Source organism: Pongo abelii, chromosome 6 (genome assembly GCF_028885655.2).
Source record: "Pongo abelii isolate AG06213 chromosome 6, NHGRI_mPonAbe1-v2.0_pri, whole genome shotgun sequence".
Taxonomy (NCBI): Eukaryota; Metazoa; Chordata; class Mammalia; order Primates; family Hominidae; genus Pongo; species Pongo abelii.
In genome coordinates, this window is record NC_071991.2 from 108262451 (window position 1) to 108284031 (window position 21581).

Genomic DNA, 21581 nt, shown 5'->3' on the forward strand with positions numbered 1-21581 from the left:
ATATGTAAAATAGCATCAAATACGAAATATGTAAAAGTTGAAAACACTAAAAGAAGCCAAAACTAAAAATGATTCTCCTTAACACATTAAAAACAGTACTATGTCTGAATAGAAAAAGAAAAGCCAATGGTAATCACTAAAGTTATTCTCCTGTAACGATGTTAACCTATATAATTTGATTTGAATAAGAAGTTTACAGAATGTTGGTCTGATATAACAAACCAATTAGAAGAAGCATAAGCTTTATCTTTCACTATCATTCTGTTTTTTGGTGAAGGAGCTTTGAGCAGTAAATAATTTACTATCAAAAGCAGCAAACTCTGCTCAAGTTAAAATTACAATCTTGTTAAAACCACCAACCTCATTTCAGTAGATGTCTTATCTCACATAAAGTATGCTGCTAGACAGAAAGCGTCAGTGGTTTACCTCTAAATGATCCAGTCCCTCCAGGAAACTGGGTGTAGTTTTAATAAAATGGAACTCATAAGTTTTTATTACATTTATAATGAATGCTTTTCAGTTTTATAGGCTCTTTGAAGGAGCAATTTAGTTTCTCTATTAAAACATGACTTTATATCCTTCACAACTCTCAGGTTTCAATTTTATGGTGCTACCACTCTCAATATAAATGAAGATATTGAAGTTTTAATAAAGGCATAGAGTTATTTTTATTGTATGTATGGAATGTGAGTTTACAAAATTACAGGGAAAAGTACAGAATATTAAAATTTCTTTCTATTCTTACTTTTCTATATCCTTTCTGCCATACAAAACTAACCAAAGGTGATATAACATATTTAGGTATTAATAAAGCAGGATTCATGATATTACCTTTTCTCAGAATAAAGCATAATCTAATCTTTTAAAAATGTCTTATTGGCACAGTGGAAAGTGTAATACTGTTTAATTTAACTTGTTGGATCTTTAATCAATCTCTTTATTACATCTAGTGGAACTATATAAAATTTTCAAAAATACTGGCTTTATTTACACCATCAAAGTTTGCCCACAGTAGGGATTATTACAAATGAACAACAGAACATTTTGTTTGTATTTTGTTTGTCTACTTTCCCAACTAAAGAACGTGGTATATACTGGGTTCTATTTTGGAAGCTTACATTTAAAAATTGAGGAAGGTGTTCTTTCTGCCCATGAAGAACTCACTATCTGCTGGGAAAAAAAGGAAGAAACAGACACATAAACCATTATAATACACTGTTATATGACTTTAATAAATAATAGACATAATAAATATCTATATCCATAATAGATAATTTAGAGCAATAATGAGACCACTGAGGAAAAGCAATCAACTCTGCCCTGGCAGAGAAAGAAACACCTCATGGAGATGATATTTCACCTAGAACTTGAGGAATAAAAGGAATTCCACAAACAGATAAAAGACAAAAAGGCATTACAAACAATAGGAAGAACCCATTAACATAACTGCCAATAGTATTTAGTACTCCTGCAAGAACTAATATTGTCATTGTTGCTTATTTTATTCAATAACAATTTGAACAAAATTATAGTACTATAGTGAAAAACCAAAGAGCTTTTCCTTGTGGAAAATTCTTTTGGAAAATTCTTTTAGATTAAGTCTTCTACAAAGACAAAATCAGATCCTACTCATACAATCCTGATTCCCATCTTGGCTTGTTTGGATGTTTGGAAACAATTCTTATCTGTTCTAAGAAACACATATGAAAAAGCTTGTATCAAACACATATGCTTGGAGGGTCTGAAGACATCTTTTAAACACAAACAATTCATTAAATGGAAATGCAGAGCATGCCTACATCCTACTACTATATAATGAAAATTGATGTGTTATCACCAACCAACATTTAACGTATCAAATCCAAAAAAAAAAACTGCATCAATTTCAGGAATGTAATCTTTATACAATTTTTTGAGAATTATAATATAACTGCTATGGTCTGAATGTTGATATCCACCCAAAATTCCTATGTTGAAACCTAATCCCCACTGCAATAGTATTAAGAGGTGGAGCCTCTGGGCACAGTGGCTCACACCTGTAGACCTGTAGTCCCAACACTTTGGGAGGCTGAGGCGGGCAGACTGCTTGAGCTCAGGAGTTCAAGACCAGCCTGGGCAATCTGGTGAAAACTCATCTCTACAAAAAATACAAAACAATTGCTAGGCATGGTGGCATGTACCTATAGTCCCAGCTACTCAGTAGGTGAGGTGGGAAGATCGCTTGAGCCCGGGAGACAGAGGTTGCTGTGAGCTGAGATTGCGCCACTGCACTCCAGCCTTGGCAACAGAGCAAGACCCTGTCTCAAAAAAAAAAAAGGGAAAAAAAAAAAGAGAGAGGGGGCTTCTAAGAGCTGATTAGGTTGTGAGGGCTCCGCCCTCATGAATGAGATTAGTGCCCTTATAAAAGAGGCTAAGGAGCCTGTTTGCCCCTTCCATCATTTGGGAACACAGCAAGAAAACACTGGCTATGTGGAATAAGCCCAAACCAGAAACTGAATATACTGGCATCTTGATCTTGGACTTCCCAGTCTCCAGAAATGTGAGAAATAAAGTTCTGTTGTTTTTAAGCTACCCAGTTCTTGTTAAAGCAGCCCAAATAGATAAGATATTAATCAAGCCACATGCAAAACTAGACATTAATTTCAAAGCACATCTTTTGAAAAGTAGCTTCTCCATTTGACTAAACAGGTTCCTGGTGTTGTAATAAATAACATCATTTGACCCATCATTCAAAGCATAATTGTCACTTGAGAGACAATTAAAAGTCAAATGAAGAATTTCTGTTTCCTTTGATATCAGGTTATAAATTTCCATGACACCCACTCTTGGCAGAAAAAGTCAGTGTAACTAAAATCCATTAATAGAACTTAAATTTGTCTGGAAAAGGAAGCTGTTAACTGGAGTGCTGGCCCCTAAGTCCACCATGCTAACAATTCTCTGATAACAAGTTTCAAGAATCAAAAATAACTATACTTCTCATGCACTCATAGCTTCCTGTCATGTAGAATTCATTGTTATGGAAGTGTCTTCTTTCTCCCATGGAGGCCTATCATTTAAACTGATCTACTCCAAATAAACCCAACGGGGCAAAGATGAGTGTCCTCACAGTTAGTTTCACTCGTGAACCCAGCCAGCAATTCAAGTGCCTCCACTTTGTTCTAGGTTGCTGCACTCTAATGATCGACAGTAAAGAGGATATGTAGAATTGACTCTTCACAGAGACTAGCTGAAACAGTGCTAAAATATAACATCAAAGGAAAACATTATCCAAGCAAAAAAGGAGTTTGGGGAAATGAACTACTTCTCTTTAGAAATGAGATAAAGAAATAATAAGCAACTTTAAGCTATGAACTCTATCTAGTTGACCCAATAATGATTGATTAGTAGAGTAGAAACAGAGATGAGTGTGAAGGGGATGTTAGGAATTTGTAGAGAGCTAGCCTCTTGAAATCCATTTTGGAAATGATGGACAGAAACAATCAAGCAAAGAAAGAAATCCATAGGTGACCACCATATTGAGAGACCAAGTTTAATATAGATGGCTTGAGTATTGATCTCTTGCCCTAAACTATAAACATTAATGGTTATGGGGAAGTAATCTACCCTCTGTAAATAGGCCATTGGCCATCTAAAAATGAGAAGTGACTACTACAACCTCCCAAACTAGGACTATCTATTCAGACACAGATGCAAGCAAAAAGAAGAAGGGTGATATTCAAAGGGATGATAGTTCATTTGAGATGAATTAATTCTTGAAACAAATGCTAACATAAAAAGAAGTCAGTCACCTTAATAGGCAAGACAGTTTTTTTGTTTTACCATATTCATTCAATAAACATTTATTGAGGGCATCCTATATACCAGGCGCTGATCTTGGCACTGGGATACAGCAAAAAACAAAACAGATACCAGTCTCTGCTCTCAAGGAGTTTTTATTCTAATGAAGGAAACAAACAGTAAAAAAAAAAAAAAACAAAAAAAAAAACAAGAAAAATATATAGTATGTCAGATGGCAACAAGTGTTTTGAAGAAAATGAAGGCAAGATAGATACAGATTATTGAGGAAGGTGTTATTTTAAATAAGGTAGTCAGAAAATATAAGGCATAGGTTTTTCAAACAATAAAAAAGAAATAATGTTTGGGAAAGAGTAGGCTAGGGTAATATTACATTATTATACTGGTTCTTTTTTTTTTTTTTTTCCCAATTAAAACTGAAGGACCAAAGAAACCCAAGGAATTAGATTCATGATGCTACTTGTTCTGCTTCTATAACCATCAAACATTAGGTAAAATAATTCATCTTTGCCTTCACCTTGTCCATTTTCTGGAGGAAGGGACATAGGTTTGATACAATGAATCAAAAAAACAAAAAAGATCCTCTGGGTATTTATGCAGTATAATAAAGAGCAAAGCAATGTAATTCCAAAAAGATAGCTCTCAAATATTTGAAAAAAAATCACTAAATCCTAAAACTTCTCTTGGAAACAATTTCCATGTCTCAAGACCATTACATTGGTTACCCTTGTAAGAACTTTCTTAGGAATAGTTTAAAATGGTTACTTTATTAATACAAAAGATCTCACACGATAGAACTGCTGAATGGACTCACAAATCACTTATACTTTTAAAGTCTAACCATCCCAATGTAGACTCAGAAAGGAAATAAATCTGACATTCAAAAAAATTCTTTTACCTTTTATAGTATCTACATTTAAAAATATTATTCTAAAATAATATCATTCCTCTAGTGGATGTGAAATTATCTTGTCCCGTCCAAGAATTTTTCAACGACTGAGACAAATCCTGCTGTGAGTAGTTTTGAAAATACTTTCACAAGCCCACATCGCTCACTGATGCAAATGTCTCATGAGAGGCATCTACCTTTAAAATGCAATTTGGGATCTGCTTCTGTTAAAAGTAAATTACAATATGAACTACAAGGGCATAAAACAACAACAAAAAAATCTCAGTTTATAACAAAATCTAGAGCATATCATCACCTCTGCAAGACAACATACATGAAAAAAATCTGATTAAAATTTAATATGCTGTACAGTTTTCTAAGCATACTAAGTATTAAATAATGCCAATTGATCTATATTATGTGTATTAGCACATAAGCATGAAGTAGCTATATATGATATCATAATGATCTACCAGTTCTCTTTTCCCATAAAAATTCTGTACTATACTTTGTGATTCTGAATAAAAATAAATTTTTTAAAAAATAAAACTTCTTGGCTACCACCTATATACTTGAGGTACTTTCACATTTAAATAACATGTTGAGTACTTTCATATAATAAATGATTTAGTCTTTACAAGAGCTTATGTTTTACTATCCCCCATTTAAAGACAAAGAAACTAAGGCTTAGAGAAGTTAACTGACCTACTGAAGATCACACAGTAAGTGTCTACAATTCAAACTCCTTTTATTGATGTAGTCATTACTTAAACATTGTTGGGAGTATATTGGGATGTAAAGTGTGACAATATAGTAATCAGAATGAATTCTTTTTCATCAATATATCAAACTTCATACACTATCTTAGTCCATTCCTCCTGCTATAACAAAGTATCAGACTGGGTAATTTATAAGGAACAGAAATTTACTACTTACAGTTCTGGAGGCTGAGAAGTCCAAGACCAAGGTGCCAGCATTCAGTGTCTGGTGAGGGTCTTCTTGCTGTATCCTCACATTGCAGGAGGGGCAAAAAGTACACAATGGACAACACTGTGTCTTCACATGGCAGAAGTGGAAAGCCAAAAACAAAACAAAACAGGCCTAAGACCCTCCTTTCGACCTCTTTCATAAGGTCACTAATCCCATTCATGAGAGCTCTAGCCTCATGACTTAATCATTTCCTAAAGGCTCCACCTCTTAATACCATCACATTGGTGATTAAGTTTCAACATATGAATTTTGGGGGACATATTCAGCCCATCATATACATCAATAAGTGAAGCCCTTCACAGTGTTTTTACTTGGTTTGTTGTGTATTTATTTCAAGGGCATTATCATTGCTACAGTTCTCTACAGAACTTCTCTATGGAGATTGTCACAGAGCCAATTTCCTAACTCCTCAGGAAAATCAGTTCCATTGAACATCACAGGACCTTATATGGATTAAAGGTCTCTAGTTTACAATCCTACCAACAGGGTAAAAGTGTTCCTACTTCTCCACATCCTCTGCAGCACCTGTTGTTTCCTGACTTTTTAATGATTGCCATTCTAACTGTAAACTAGTTCAACCCTCGTGGAAGTCAGTGTGGCAATTCCTCAGGGATCTAGAACTAGAAATTCCATTCGACCCAGCCATCCCATTACTGGGTATATACCCAAAGGACTATAAATCATGCTGCTATAAAGACACATGCACACATATGTTTACTGCGGCATTATTCACAATAGCAAAGACTTGGAACCAACCCAAATGTCCAACAATGATAGACTGGATTAAGAAAATGTGGCACATGTACACCATGGAATACTATGCAGCCATAAAAAATGATGAGTTCATGTCCTTTGTAGGGACATGGATGAAATTGGAAATCATCATTCTCAGTAAACTATCGCAAGAACAAAAAACCAAACACCGCATATTCTCACTCATAGGCGGGAATTGAACAATGAGAACACATGGACACAGGAAGGGGAACATCCCACTTCGGGGACTGTTGTGGGGTGGGGGGAGTGGGGAGGGATAGCATTGGGGGATATACCTAATGCTAGATGACGAGTTAGTGGGTGCAGCGCACCAGCATGGCACATGTATACATATGTAACTTAACCTGCACATTGCACACATGTACCATAAAACCTAAAGTATAATAATAATAATAATAATAATAAATAAAATAAAATAAAGTCTCCTGCTAACCAAATATACATTTTTCTCCCTCCTTCCATCTTTACCTCTTTGAATTTTTGAATTCAAGAATTAAATTTGCAACCTATCCATATCAGTAAAAAAAAATAACATTAAATAAAAATTAATAATAACAAAAAATATACGAGATTTACACACTTAAAAAAAAGATTAAATCATGAACTATAGGCCTTGCCATCTTGCTCCCATTCTGCTCTCTCCCAGTTGCTGCTCTAGAGCTGAGTCTAATCCTATACTGAGTTCCACAGAGGAGCCCATGGGAACAAGCTGAGCCTGTTGATGAGGCGGCCTTATTTGATTCACATCAGGAGTCAGACTAGCTGGGGCGAGTTCATTTGTGACCTGCTTGCATTAAGTGCCAGTACATAATAACATAGAAGAAACTGGCTGGAAGCCTTTATGCATCATCTACAAGTACAATCACTTTAAGTAGAGGACTGCCTGCACAGCTCCAAACCCAAGTGCACACAATTAAAACATGCTACAAAACACAGTGTTAAATCTCTAAAGACATCCCAATGACACCAAATCTGTTTTTCTAATGGCACACAAGACTGCTTTAAAACACCTCAAACCCTATCTTATTCTTACATAGCTGTGATTTTAAAGAATCTATAACCTCCTTCAACTCTCACTATTAGTAAAGACCAGAGGTTTTTCATTACATCTCCCTTAGAACACTAGATAGTGCTTGCTTTAACTTAAGCTTATTTCCTCTCCATCCACCCAGAGGAAACAAACAAAAACATGTTTCTTTTAATATCCCTTTATACAAATAAGTCCCCTTCAGCTTTCCAACACAAAGATACATTAAGTCCAGAGTTGCTAAGCAATCTTCAAGCCTTTCAATTAGTTCCCCCAAATCAGCATCTCAAACTACATTTCAAGTCTACGTTTATATGCATTTTGGTGTATAGCGACCCAGTAACTGACTGTGCTCTTCAGATTTTTTTTAATTCTTAGTTTTTGTGAGTACATAGTAGGTGTACACATTTATGGGGTACATGAGATATTTTGATACAGACATACAACATACAATGTATCAAAATAATAACATAAGGATAAATGGAATTACCTCAAGCATTTATCATTTCTGTTATAAACAATCCAATTATACTCTTTTAGTTATTTTAAATGTACAATTAAATTATTATTAACTACAGTCACTCTATTGTGCTATCGACAACTAGATCTTATTCATTCTTTCTTAAGATTTTTAAAGTGAGAATATATACTTAGAAGCTTATTTTCATCTCCCAAGCAAGAGAACAATAAAACCAAACAGAATAAAACTAATAACAAACAATAGGCCTCATCAGGGGAGATGATTTTCCTTAGGCGTTACTCTTAGGCTCCAGATGGGCACACCCAGCATACATTTCAAATAAGTGGATTAAAAAAAGACCAGAAATTGCCATTTATCACGCTTCAAGTCTTTCTGAATAAAAAATAAGTTTTACAAAAAACATTTTTAAGATTTTTAAGGAAATTTATTCAATGATTTAACCTTGGAAGTGTCTCTCCTTTTGGAATATATTGTACAATAGAAAACTTTCCACAGAGTCTCCATTTTAAAATCAGCATTAAGATACTGCCCTGGTTAGAAATGTACTTAAAGCATCATTATCAATAGAATATACCTTGGAAAGGATACAGAGTGATAGCCAAGCACTTGACTTTTGGAAATAGGCTGTCTTGGTTAAATATCTCAGCTCAGCCACTAATAATCTTTGTGCCTCAGTTTCCTCATAGAAACTAACCTATTTCATGGGGTCATGAGAAATTTGAGATTATAGCCATAAAGCACTTACTGCAATTCCTAGAACAATGTAAGAGCTCAATTAATGTTAGTCATTATTATGCTGACTTCTAAGAAATTGCTTACTCTTTCGTTCTCAGACTTCAAATACATCTTTAAAAATGTAAAAACAACCAATTAATTCCTAGCAAAGACAGAGGGTTTCTTTCTTTCTTTCTTTCTTTTTTTTTTTTGAGACAGAATCTCGCTCTGTCATCAGGCTGGAGTGCAGTGGCACAATCCCTCACTGCAACCTCAGCCTCCCGGGTTCAAGCGATTCTACTGCCTCAGCCTCCCGAGTAGCTGGGACTACAGGTGCGCGCCACCATGTCCAGCTAATTTTTGTATTTTTAGTAGAGACAAGGTTTCACCATGTTGGCCAGGATAGTCTCAATCTCCTGATCTCGTGATCTGCCCTCCTCAGCCTCCCAAAGTGCTGGGATTACAGGCATGAGCCACCACGCCCAGCTCAAAGATAGAGGTTTTCTATTCTAAGATATTAATTTTACTCTACCAGCCTTTTTGTTTGTCTACAAAACTAGCTTTTCTTTCTTTATTACAAGAGCTACCAATAGTTAATCCATCCTTGCTGTACCCTATCATTACAGTGCCCATCATTTTACACATTTGTCTTCCTCCTACTGCTCTCATTTCAAAAGACCCCCTACCAAACAAACTATTATTAGCTTCCAGGATTCCACTTTTACTGTTTTTTCAGTCTTCAGTCAGGACCTTATGGACTCAGAGTCTACTATAAGGTTTATATATTGCTTGTATTACTCAGGTTTGGTTTTAAAGGCTCATAGCAAAACGTTCATTTTGACCATATCCAATTTGTTGATATTTTAACAACATTCTCTCAGGTGCATAATCATTCAAAAAAGAACAATAAAGTGAAAATTTCATTGATACAATTATTTTATTTACTATTTGTAATAGGCCAAGAAAAGGGAACGGTGAAAGCAAGAAGATTTTTACCCATAACATACAGAGCTTACTGTTGATTAGAATTCCAAAATCAAAGCAAGCCCTTAATTAACAGACCCTTTAAATTATTTTATTTTGTGGCTGAATTACCACACTGATACTTACTCATTAATTATGCCCTGGCCCAGAGAACTGACATTTTTACTGGCAGGTTATGAAATGTTTGTTAAAGCTATGAAGTCTAATTATAAAATCCTTCTTTCAGAGGTTCACAAAAGATGGAGAAGAGCTAGAAAATTATCTCCCTGGTGCCAAAGGAAGAGTTATAAAACAAATGAAAACAAATGGAGTGAAATCACATGAATGATACATGTGTGGGTAGTTTAGAGTACACACGGATGGGAGGCTGGGCATAGAATACACAGCAGAAAATGCAAGGATCTGTCTGGTGCAATCCTTTGGGTCTTTATAGAAAATGCTATGATTTACTTTTTTTTCTTCAATGGGGTTGGCTGTAACTGAAGTTTCATGGTTGCTAATATGTTATCATTACTCAAATAATTAGACTTGGGAGCAACAGATTTTTAAAATTAGCTATCTCAAAGAAAGTTCATTATAATCATCTAATTATCCTTTGAGGCAACTTATGTACACATGTTGTAAACATTCACTATCTTACTTCCATGGGTGCTGCCTCCATGTTTATAGTTTAAAACTGATAGCATTATAAGAATCTGTGATGACAACTTAGAGAGCACAATTTGTTTATTTCTTCAGAAATCTGAAAGTAATGTTCAGAAAGTAAGAACTCAAGGCTGGGCATGGTGGCTCACGCCTGTAATCCCAGCACTTTGGGAGGCTGAGGCGGGTGTATCACAATCATGAGGTCAGCAGATCAAGACCATTCTGGCTAACACAGTGAAACTCCATCTCTACTAAAAATATAAAAAATTAGCCAGGCATGGTGGCACGCACCTGTAGTTCCAGCTACTTGCGAGGCTGAGGCAGGAGAATCGCTTGAACCCAGGAGGCAGAGGTTGCAGTGAGCTGAGATCGTGCCACTGCACTCCAGCCTGGGCGACAGAGCGAGACTCCTTCTCAAAAAAAAAAAAAAAAAAAAAGTAAAAACTCACTAATTACAGATTAAACTCAAAAATGAATATGTAGTTTCAGCTAAGGTGGTAAAACTTATATTTACATTTAATTTATTCACATATCAATACAGTATTTCTCTAGCCTAAATGCCACCAAACATTTAGCTATATTCAATCAACAAGATTGCTTAGCCAGATAAATAATTACCACCTTTATCAGAATAAGATGCCCTCCTATAACAATCAGCCTGTAGAAGCAAATGACTTTTTCAGAAACATAATTGTGTTAAATAAGTCTCTAAAGAGACTCATTACACCAGCAACAACACAGAACCGTATTTGAACTATAAAATAACTCTTCTTTGTTACTCTTTATTACATACACAAGTATATCATCAAGAAACTGCCCAGAAAGAGGTGGGCAGGACACTTACAGGTGGGCCTGAAGGTTCGGGTGAGTAAGAGAAAAATGACTCAGATATTCTTGATCTCTAGGCCTCATCTTGCCCACTTCTAGGCCTACCTATGCTATATGCCTATTAGCCCTGTTCCAGTTCATGAGAGGGAAGTACAGTACTCTTCCTGTCCCCTCAGAGTCCAAGCAAGGTGTTCTTTGCCGAGAGTGAATAATCAATATCTTCTCCGTGTCCTCTCCTTTTAGCTGAGCCTTTGCTTCAGAGTAGCTCTTTGTATCTCCTTTTGATTGAGTAACACCTTTCCAAATAGCTCCATTTGGTAGGAGACTTTGTGTTTTGCTTTCTTGACTCTCTGCTTCACCTTAATTAAAATTACCCCAGCCTCAGCAATTCCCTAGGAAGAAACCCCTGATAGGAAGATTAGTAGAGAATTAGTTGATTAGTTGGCATATTTGTCTTAATAATTAGAAAGTTCATCTTTTTTAAAGATAGAGCACACATCCAACATAATTATGTGGCTATCTTTATTCATCAGCTTAAAGTTTTCAAGCTGTGTTTATTTCACGTGTAAACTTAGAACTGCAAAAACTGACAAAATTCCTCGAAACTACTCTTGCTATTTCTAGGTAGAAGTCTTTTCAACCAGGCAGATAGGTGCCTCATTATTCTTAGAAAACTCTAAGGACTACCTGCACTTATTTTATAACCCAATTAAGGTATCTTCTCACTACCACTGGAAAGAAATATTTCTCTTTTCTTATGCTTGATATATTTTTAAGTAAGATACATTTTGAAGTGTGTTTCCTTTTCTAGTTTTAATACCTGGTTAATAGAAAAAAAAATACTACATCTGCCTACATTTATATTCTTAATCATAAGACTGCCCTGAAGGGAAGGTATTCAAAAAAAACAAAAACTGCTCTTAATACCATGATATTAGTATATTGAAATAAGAACCATGATTAAGAAATATTAATATACAAAGAGTAATCTTTTTCTGAGAGTGAGAACTGGAACAAAATGAGAAAAAAATTACTCAAAATGAGAAATAATACTAGAACTTGAAATTCTTGTGTTGTGTCCCCCAACAGTGTAGATAAGGATAAGGCCCTTGGCTTTACCTGGACCTACCTTGGATAAAAGGGGAAAGAGAAATAGAATAAGAAATTTAATTTAAGCAAAAATCTTCTTCTTCTTCCTAAAAAATAATATATTCAGTCAGTTGCTCTATCCACCAATTCATTTAATAAACATGTATTGAGTCAATATATAAAACTTCGTGAAATCCCATAAAGTACAAGAAGAAATACAAGAAAACTATAAATACTTCAAGGAAATACTACAGAGAGTACTACAAGAGTTCAGAAGAAGGAAACTACATATGATTAGCCTGCACAGATGTGAATGCCTTTCAGATAGGCCCCAAAACATAAGTTGGATTTTCACCAAAGGAGTTAAGGTGGAGGGCATCCTGAATAGCTGGGAGGAAATGACTCTATTTGGAACTACAAAAGCAAAAGTGTGGAAAGAAGAAAGCAATGGCTTATTCAGAGAAAGAGAGACAAAAATGAAGAAAAAAAAGGAAAGACATAAGAAAGACACTTTGAGTTTAAAGCATGCCGCAATTCAATGGGAGGAGTGGGAAATAGGGCTGGAATCAGAATTGAACCAGGTCAAAACGTTGTTGAATATTAGACCCAATCTATTTAATCTGTAAGAAACAAGGACCCTAAGAAAGATTCTGACCAAGGGTACATGATCGGAAGCTTGACAGATAAATGTAGTATACTTGTAAAGCCATACTATGAAAAACTTGGGGATTATTTGAACACAAATTATCACCTGGAAAAAGACAGAAAACAAGGCAGAAGACTGTGCAAAGAGGTTGGAATATTCAAAACCTCAGATTAGAAGACTGAAATCCTGGCCAGGAGCGCTGGCTCACGCCTGTAATCCCAACACTTTGGGAGGCCGAGGCAGGTGGATCACGAGGTCAGGAGATCGAGACCATCCTGGCTAACACGGTGAAACCCTGTCTCTACTAAAAAAAAATACAAAAAAATTAGCTGGGCGTGGTGGCAGGCACCTGTAGTCCCAGCTACTCGGGAGGCTGAGGCAGGAGAATGGCGTGAACCCGGGAGGCGGAGCTTGCCGTGAGCCAAGATCAGGCCACTGCACTCCAGCCTGGGAGACAGAGCAAGACTCCGTCTCAAAAACAAAAAAAAAGAAGATTGAAATCCTGCTTAATGTTGCTCTTCTCTTTCTATACTATAAACGAAACTAAGGTAATCATTAAATCATCGTAAGCATTTGTATTGCCATTTAGACAGTCTTCATCTTGATCTACTAAACCAGATCTCTCTCTCTCTCTCTCTCTCTCTTTCTCAACTTTCTGGGGGAATTATAAGGATGAGTCAGGGAACCCTAATCTAGAAGATTAATTTTATTTTATAAAATAATAGTTCATAGATTTTCCTTTAAAGAGCAAACAACTTTTTCCTTCAAAGAGCAAACAATAATTACGGCCGAATGCAGTGCCTCACGCCTGTAATCCCAGCACTTTGGAAGGCAGAGGCAGGTGGATTGCTAGAGTCCAGGAGTTCATGACCAGCCTAGGCAATGTGGCAAAAGCCTGTCTCTACAAAAAACACAAAAAAAATAGCCAGGTGTGGTGGTGCACACCTGTGGTCCCAGCTGCTCAGGAGGATGAAGTGACAGGATCACTTAGGCCAGGGAGGTGGAGGCTGCAGTGAGCTGAGATCACAGCACTGCACTCCAGCCTAGGCAACAGAGTGGGACCCTGTCCACTACCACCCAAAAAAAAGGGGGGGCGGCAAACAATAATTATTGCTACCATCATAAAAATATAAATGTTTTCATATACATAATGGATGAATAAAATGATGTTAAAAACTCAATTTAAAAAATAATTGTTACACACAGTGGGGTCTGGTTGAAAAAGGAGAGCAATTCTAAAGGTAAAGGATAACAACATGTTAGATTTGTGGATTCCATGGGGCATCTGCTATTTATGTCTGCCCAGTGCATTTCCTATCTCCTGCTCTGTCCTTGGGTGGACTACCGTTCTCATTCCATGTGCTCTGGTAGAGTTCTCAATCCTCATGACAGCAGCCCATCTAGAGCAGAGGCTGCCATGACACCAGCTTCAGTGGAGGATATATTTCCAGGACTGCGCTCTCCACAGAGCTGGCAGGAGCTGGAAGCAGCCAGAAGCCCCGCCCTTCCAGGCACAGCTGCAGCTACCCAAGTGGCGGCTCCAAACCCAGGCATTTCTGCACTCTTGGAGGCGAGGAAAGGCCCCCTGGCTCTGCAGACTCAGAGGTGCCTGCTCTCACTGCCTGGCCTCTCCTTGCTCCCTACACTTGCTCCAATCTTGGAGTGAAGTGGAGGCCTAGCCCTGGAGCTGTCACAATCAGGCTGGATGTGCACACAATAAGGGCAGCACTGACATACCAGCGCCCTGCTGCCTCAGCCCCCTCCAGGCTTTGGGTGCCAATGAGCATGGGGGGGAGGCTGAGTGGGGCCTGAAGGCAGCTTGGTGCTGGCCTGCAGGCACCCCGCACAAACAGCCTGGGTGCCATGAACTGTGGTAGAAGGCAGACAGGCTCCGGAGTGGAAGGGGTGGGTCCCTAGCAAAGCCCCACCTTCAGGCTGGGGAAGGCCTGAAGCCCTCCAGGGGCCAGGCTGCTGGTCATGCAAACCAGAATGGGAACTTGTGGTACCTTCTAGACCTGCCTATGGCCACCCATGGACCAACTGGTGCACACTTCCTCCCCTCTGAGGACTACAAGAGCCCCAGACTCACCCAGACTCAAGAAATCGATGGAACCACCAGCTGCAGAGAGGAGTTACCCACTCCAGGCTCTCCTCTCTGCTGAGAGCTAAAGAGACGACAGGATGACCAGTTGTGGAGAGGAGCTACCCACACCAGAGTCTCCTCTCTAATGAGCGCTGAACATTTGAAGGGATGACCTGCCTGTGGAGAGCTATCCAACGTGGGTCTCCTCTGAGCTGTTCTGTTGCTCAATAAAGTTCCTCTTTGCCTTGTTCACTCTCCACCTGTCCACATACCTCATTCTTCCTGGACTCAGGACAAGAACTCGGGACCCACCAAATGGCAGGGCTAAACGAGCTATAACAAAAACAGGGCTGAAACACGTCCTTTGCTTGCCACATTGCAGGTGATAAGAAGGAGAGAAAGAGAAGGAGAGAAGAGCTATGGCCCTTCAGGAAGCCCAGACCTAGGAGCTCCTTGAGCCAGGGCTGTGACACCCTCTTTGGGGCTCTTCCTATTCCTGGCATCTCAAAGCTTCTGGACACCACCACATTCCCAGTGCCAACTGTGGAAGCTGCTTGCGGTATGCCTAGTCCGGTAGCAGCCTCGCAGGGAGCCAGCAGGCTGGTGGAAGGGTTTGTGGGGTGCCAGTTTAGTCAGTCACCCCTGTATAGGACACCTATGGAACACCATAGGGGGCCTCTGAAGAGAAACATCTCCTTATTGCCACTGTGTCCCCAGGCCAGTGAGCATGACCTGCTCTGCAGCTTTACACAGAATGCTCAGGGCTGAAACACTCCCTTGAAGCACTGGAATGTGATCAGACATCCTGGCTCTTGTAAAACCAGCTCCCACCAGCTGCAGCAACAAGTTAAAGATTATCTTAGTAATTAGACATATGCTTTTAGCTTAAAGGAAATTCACGTAACTGTCACTGCTATAAATCTTTCTAATGATGTAGGCTCCCCCTCCTTCACTGTTTCACCCCATACCATCCCCTTCTTAGATCAAAAGATCGTACTCAATAAATTGACAGGAAACCACAGCTCTGGGCCTTCTGCAGCCTTCACTCTAGCAAATGGCCCCCTGGACCTGCTTTTACTCTTAACTTGTCTTTTCTCATTCCTTTGTCGCCACCAGACTTCGGGTACCCACAGCCGGGGTTGGGACTGATCACCTCAACACTGGCACCCATGCCAGTGCCTGGAACTGCCTGCCCTGCTGCAGCCAGCATGCCTGGCTGTGCACAATGGTCGGACCCTATACTTGCTTGCACACCTCTCACCACTCTGTGTCTGGCTCACCCTTGGCAGGCATAGGATCCAGGCTGGTAGCATGAGCCAAGTGCAGCCTTCCAGGCCGAGTGCACAGAACAAGCCCAGCGGGCCTCAGCAAAACTCCAGCAAATGCGCCACTGGCCACAGAGGTTTCCAACTGGCAAAGCAACATTCCAAGGATCCCGTAACACTCACACTCAAATTCTGCCAAGGGCCTGGCCGCTTACATTGAACCTCCATGCACAGCGGCTGGATACAAAGGTTGGCCAGAAGACCAAAGCAAAGTCAATTAGATTTGTTCCCTGGGATTTTATAAGTGTTCACTGAGAGACAGAGTTCTATTCTAGTAGCACTCCCTCTGGTATTTCCTCAAAGTACTTATAGTTTTCTTGTATTTCTTCATGTATTTCATGGGATTTCACAAAGTCTCGTATAGAGACTCAATAAATACTTGTTAAATGAATTGGACAGAGCAACTGAACTGAATATATTATTTTTATAAGAAGGTGCATATCTCCCTCATTCTGGGGATATGAGCTACAATAATGTATATCTGGAGATACCTGCCACCATGTGCCTGTCTGAACCTTGCCCCATATAGGATAAGATGAAACAAATACAGAGAGAAGCATAACTGAGAAATAAAGATGAGACAAAGAGAGAGACGAAAATGTCATACCACCATTGGAGCTCCAGGAGTTTTCTGAGGTCAGTTACACCCCAGGACTTCCCAGTTTCATGAATCAATAAACTATCCTCCAAATTCACTAATCTATCCCATGAAATGTTTATGTAAGCTTCGATTTGGATTTCTGTCATTTCTAATCCCCAAACCCCTGATATACAAATTTGTTATGGGCCGGGCGCAGTGGCTCACGCCTGTAATCCCAGCACTTTGGGAACCCAAGGTGGGTGGAGTTTGAGACCAGCCTGGCCAACATGGTGAAACCCCGTCTCTACTAAAAATAAAAAAATTAGCCGGGTGTGGTGGTGTGTGCCTGTAATCCCAGCTACTCAGGAAGTTGAGGCAGGAGAATTGCTTGAACCTGGGAGGCGGAGGTTGTAGTGAGCCAAGATTGCATCGCTGCACTCCAGCCTGAGTGACAGAACAAGACTGTCTCAAAAACAACAACAACAACAAAACAAATATGTTATGATGCCCAGCCCAAAACAAAGTGGTCTGTGCAGCTATGCAGCCTGAGTGTCCTCCTAGGTGCTGAGTACTTCAGCAGTGCAAGAAGGAGGAAGAGGAAAGACTGAGTCAAGCTTCACCAGAGAAGGGAAAAGAAATCTGGTATCTATTATGGTGTCCATAGTCTCTGCTTCATGATGATGTCACTGTTCTAAATCCATCAGAAAACTGGATAAAATTAGAGCTGCCTGTATTACCTCCCCATAGGCATGCCTTTACCATTTAATTATACAAATGAAGACTGACCACTGCTTTTGTCTAAACAAACATATTCTACAGAGCATATTTCTCAATGGTTAACTGAAAGCCACATTTTAGAAATGAAGCAAACTCTTCAAGTTCTTTTCACCTTTGTTTTTGAATCTAGTTATTCAGGCAATTATTACAAAACAGCCCATTATTCCTGAGAAATACCATTAAGTAGACAGGCTAAACCATGATGTGGAAGGCATTCTCATTAATGGAACTGATATAAGAAGGAAAAGACATCAAAAGATAGAATGGGAAAATATAAGTGCAGATCTTACCTCTAAGGAGCTTGAAAATTCAGTGTTGAGAAAAAGCAACCATCTTTACACTGACATTTATTTAATGAAATTCTTTAAGCCACAGAGAAAATTACTCAAAATAAGACTAAAATGATTCCACGTTTATTATCTCAATAAACAAGCCCAAAACTAAGTAAAGAATGCCTTGACTTATCAGTTCACTATCTTTAGTCAATTAGTGTACATTGGTGATGAATTTATTTCTTTCTTGGAATATATGTTGACAAGTGAAAAAAAAATTCACTTCAATTATAATAAAATGTTTATCACTTTGATAATTTATAACAGTAACAATAATACTTATTAAGCACTAAGAGCCAGATACTGTCCTTAACACTTTACATGTATTCCTTCATTCAATCCAGTCAATGACACTTCTGGGGAAGCACTAATTATTTCCTTTTTACAGATGAGAAAACTAAAGCAAAGAAAGGTTACTTAACATGTCTGAGGCCACAGAGTAAAAAGCAAAAACAGGTTGGAACTAAAGTAGTTTGGTTTCAGCACTAGTGTTCCTAATCATGGGGCTTTAGAATAGCTAAAACCCTACTGTATTTCTTTTCGTATATTAGGCTGTTTGCATGAGGACAAAGTAAGAAAAAAAAAAACAAGTAATTAATGGCAGAATGGAAGAAGCAGCATTTTCTAAATGAAAGCTAGAAAAAAAAAAACTGGTTGGGGATGGGAAATGGGAAGGAAATACAGTAGGTGAGAATGGCATGAATAGGGGCACCGTAAAGAAAATGAGAAGCAGCAAGTGGTTTGATGGGGTGTCCTCATAGAGCCCTCACAGTTAGTGATCAAGTAGTGAGGAGCTGGACAAGACACTGGAACCTCATTTTGAAACATTTGCAATATTGGCTTGATAAACTACAATCAATTTAGTATGACTTGGAGATTTAGTCATGATTCTGGGGCAGAGTGATATGATTTTCTCCTGTACTTTAGGAAAAAGAATCTGAAATTCTGGAGGAAGGCTGTAGTTAGAACGTGACTTTGTGGCTAATCATGGTCCAAGAGAGATAATGAAGACTCAACACTGTCTCAGCTAGAATAGAAAATAGGAAGGAATTGGAAGCTGTAAAAACATTTGACATAATGAGGGGAGGGAGAAATTGAGAGAACGTAAGAAAAGCAGGCGCAAAAAAGAGATGTAATCTATTCCAGGAAGGGTTCCATGGTTTAAGAAAACACCACCACCAAAAGGAAAGGAATCAGCAAAGGCATCTTGGAGGAAGACAAATGAGAGTGAAATTTGCTAACTGGGTGAGAGCTGGCTATGAAGGAAGTGGGAGGTAGTAGAGAAGAGAGAGAAAATGGGGAAATTGGAGTAATTCAAGAAGGACTAGATATGCAAAGACCTAGCTACAAGATAATATTTTGTGATAGAAAAATCAAGACAGAGCCTAAATAAAAGCTGAAAATTGGTTCAAGTAGGGAAGGGATGTAAGGGAGATTAGAGGCCTCAGCTGCAGGTGTTCGCAGATCTTCATTCTGGTGCTTTCCCATTAATGATACTCAGCTATTCTTCATGTGCCTGCTCCTTGGAGCAGTAATTTTATTTTGCCTTGGCTTACTCCAACACACCCCACCCTTCAAAGCCTGCAGATTTCCATTTATATCTGATAATATCTTTTCTGTCATCTTACTCATAGTTTATCATAATTTTGTCTTGCCATAACCACCCCCATCACCTTAGGGTCATCTGCTAGTTTGTGGTGTTCTTTTAACTTTACTTCAATTGCTAACTAATTAACTCCTTCTCTTGAACTGACTAAACCACTCCTAATTTTGAGTCAGGCCAGATCATAGCACTGGTGACCTATAGCTTCACAATGTTTGGATCACGTGCCTACCCCCAAACAAATCATCTGTAAGGGTAATTTCATTCAAACCATGACTGCTTCCTCTATTTCTAGTTTTCCCTAAAACGAAAAAGTTACCACATGGCCAGAATTAAATTATTAATTTGAAAGTCTATGCCAAAAAATAAAGGAATAGAAAAACGCAGCCAAAAAAAAATGAAATCATGTCCTTTGCAGCAACACAAATGGAGCTGGTGGCCATTATCTCAAGCGAATTAATGTAGGAATAGAAAACAAAATAACACATGCTCTCACTTATAAGTAGGAACTAAACACTGAACATTCATGTGAACATTCATGGACATAAACACGGAAACAACAGACACTGGGGACAACTAAAGGGGAAAAAAAGGAAGGGAATCATGTGTTGGAAAACTGCCTACTGGGTACTCTGCTCAGTACCTGGGTCCAGTATATCCATGTGACAATCCTACAAATGTACTCCCCGTATCTAAGATAAAGCTGATTTAAAAAAAAAGACGCAAGTCACATGAATAGTGAAGAGCTATAAGTATTCATACATTTCTAATGTAAAATATATGTGATGATTAACTTTGGTAACCTTGAGGGTAGAAACATATTTTTAATACACAATAAATCAATTAAATAGGCAGGTAATGATTTTATCTTGAAAAAAATTATAAAAATTCATCATCTGTCCCCTTTTACTATCCAGTCCCTTCCAAGGATATCTTTTCTTGCTTATTTAGAAAATCTGTGTGAAACACTCAAAACAAATTTCATGGTTATATCTTACTAAAATTAGAGAAATAAAATCAATCACTTTCTTTTGAGTCCTTCTATGCTTTAATTAAACGTATCCTCTTAGCAACTTTGTTTTTAATCCAATGAATGACAAAGTAATTTTTCTTCTTTTTATTTTTTTGAGACAGGGTCTCACTCTGTCACCCAGGCTGGAGTGCAGTGGCATGATCCCTGCTCACTACAATCTCCAACTCCTGGGTTCAAGCGATTCTCCTGCCTCAGCCTTCCAAGTAGCTGGAATTACAGGCACCTGCCACCAAATCCGGTTTTTTTTTGTTTTGTTTTGTTTTTAGGTAGTAGAGACAGGGTTTCAACATGTTGGCCAGGCTGGTCTCAAACTTCTGACCTCAGGTGATCCACCTGCCTCAGCCTCCCAAAGTGCTGGGATTACAGGTGTGAGCCACCACGCCTGGCCAATTTTTTTTCAAATTTATGTTAAATCTCACCTAAATAAAATATACAATATTAAGAATGTTCAGCATCTTGTTCAACATTTAAACAAACTCTAGTACATACTGTGTAGATTATCCAGAGCTCAATAACCATGTAAAAAAAAAAGAGAGATAGAGATTAAAGTAGAACACTCAAAATACAGCCACAGGCCAGATCTGGCTCAAAGACTTGCTTTGTTTAACACATACCAGTGCAGCAAAATTGTTTTCTGATGAAATGCTTACATGTATAAATGAAAAACTTCACAGAAAAAATCCAAACTTAAGTCTCCTCCTTAGAAACAAAAACAAAAACCAAAAACCAGTTCTGGCAAAACTATGCCCTCATTCCCACATATCAACAATCACCACAATCTACATTCTTTAAACTGTGAATGCAGATACCAGTTTGCCATAGTACCCATCACTCCTTATATTTACCATTGGTTAACAGTGTCAATGGATGCAACCACACAGGGACATTATATATGTACAAGAAAAAAAAAAAAAAAAACACAAGTACTATTTCCTAAGCACTGTAAGTACTTTCCAGATCATCTACACGAGCCATTCTATTCATTG

At 38.4% G+C, this 21581-nt stretch overlaps 1 protein-coding gene across 8 annotated transcripts in view; it reads right to left on the minus strand.

The window, feature by feature from the left end:
* The window catches only part of IMMP2L (inner mitochondrial membrane peptidase subunit 2), a 917762-nt gene that overhangs the window by 545046 nt on the left and 351135 nt on the right, over positions 1–21581 (minus strand). The window lies entirely within an intron of this gene.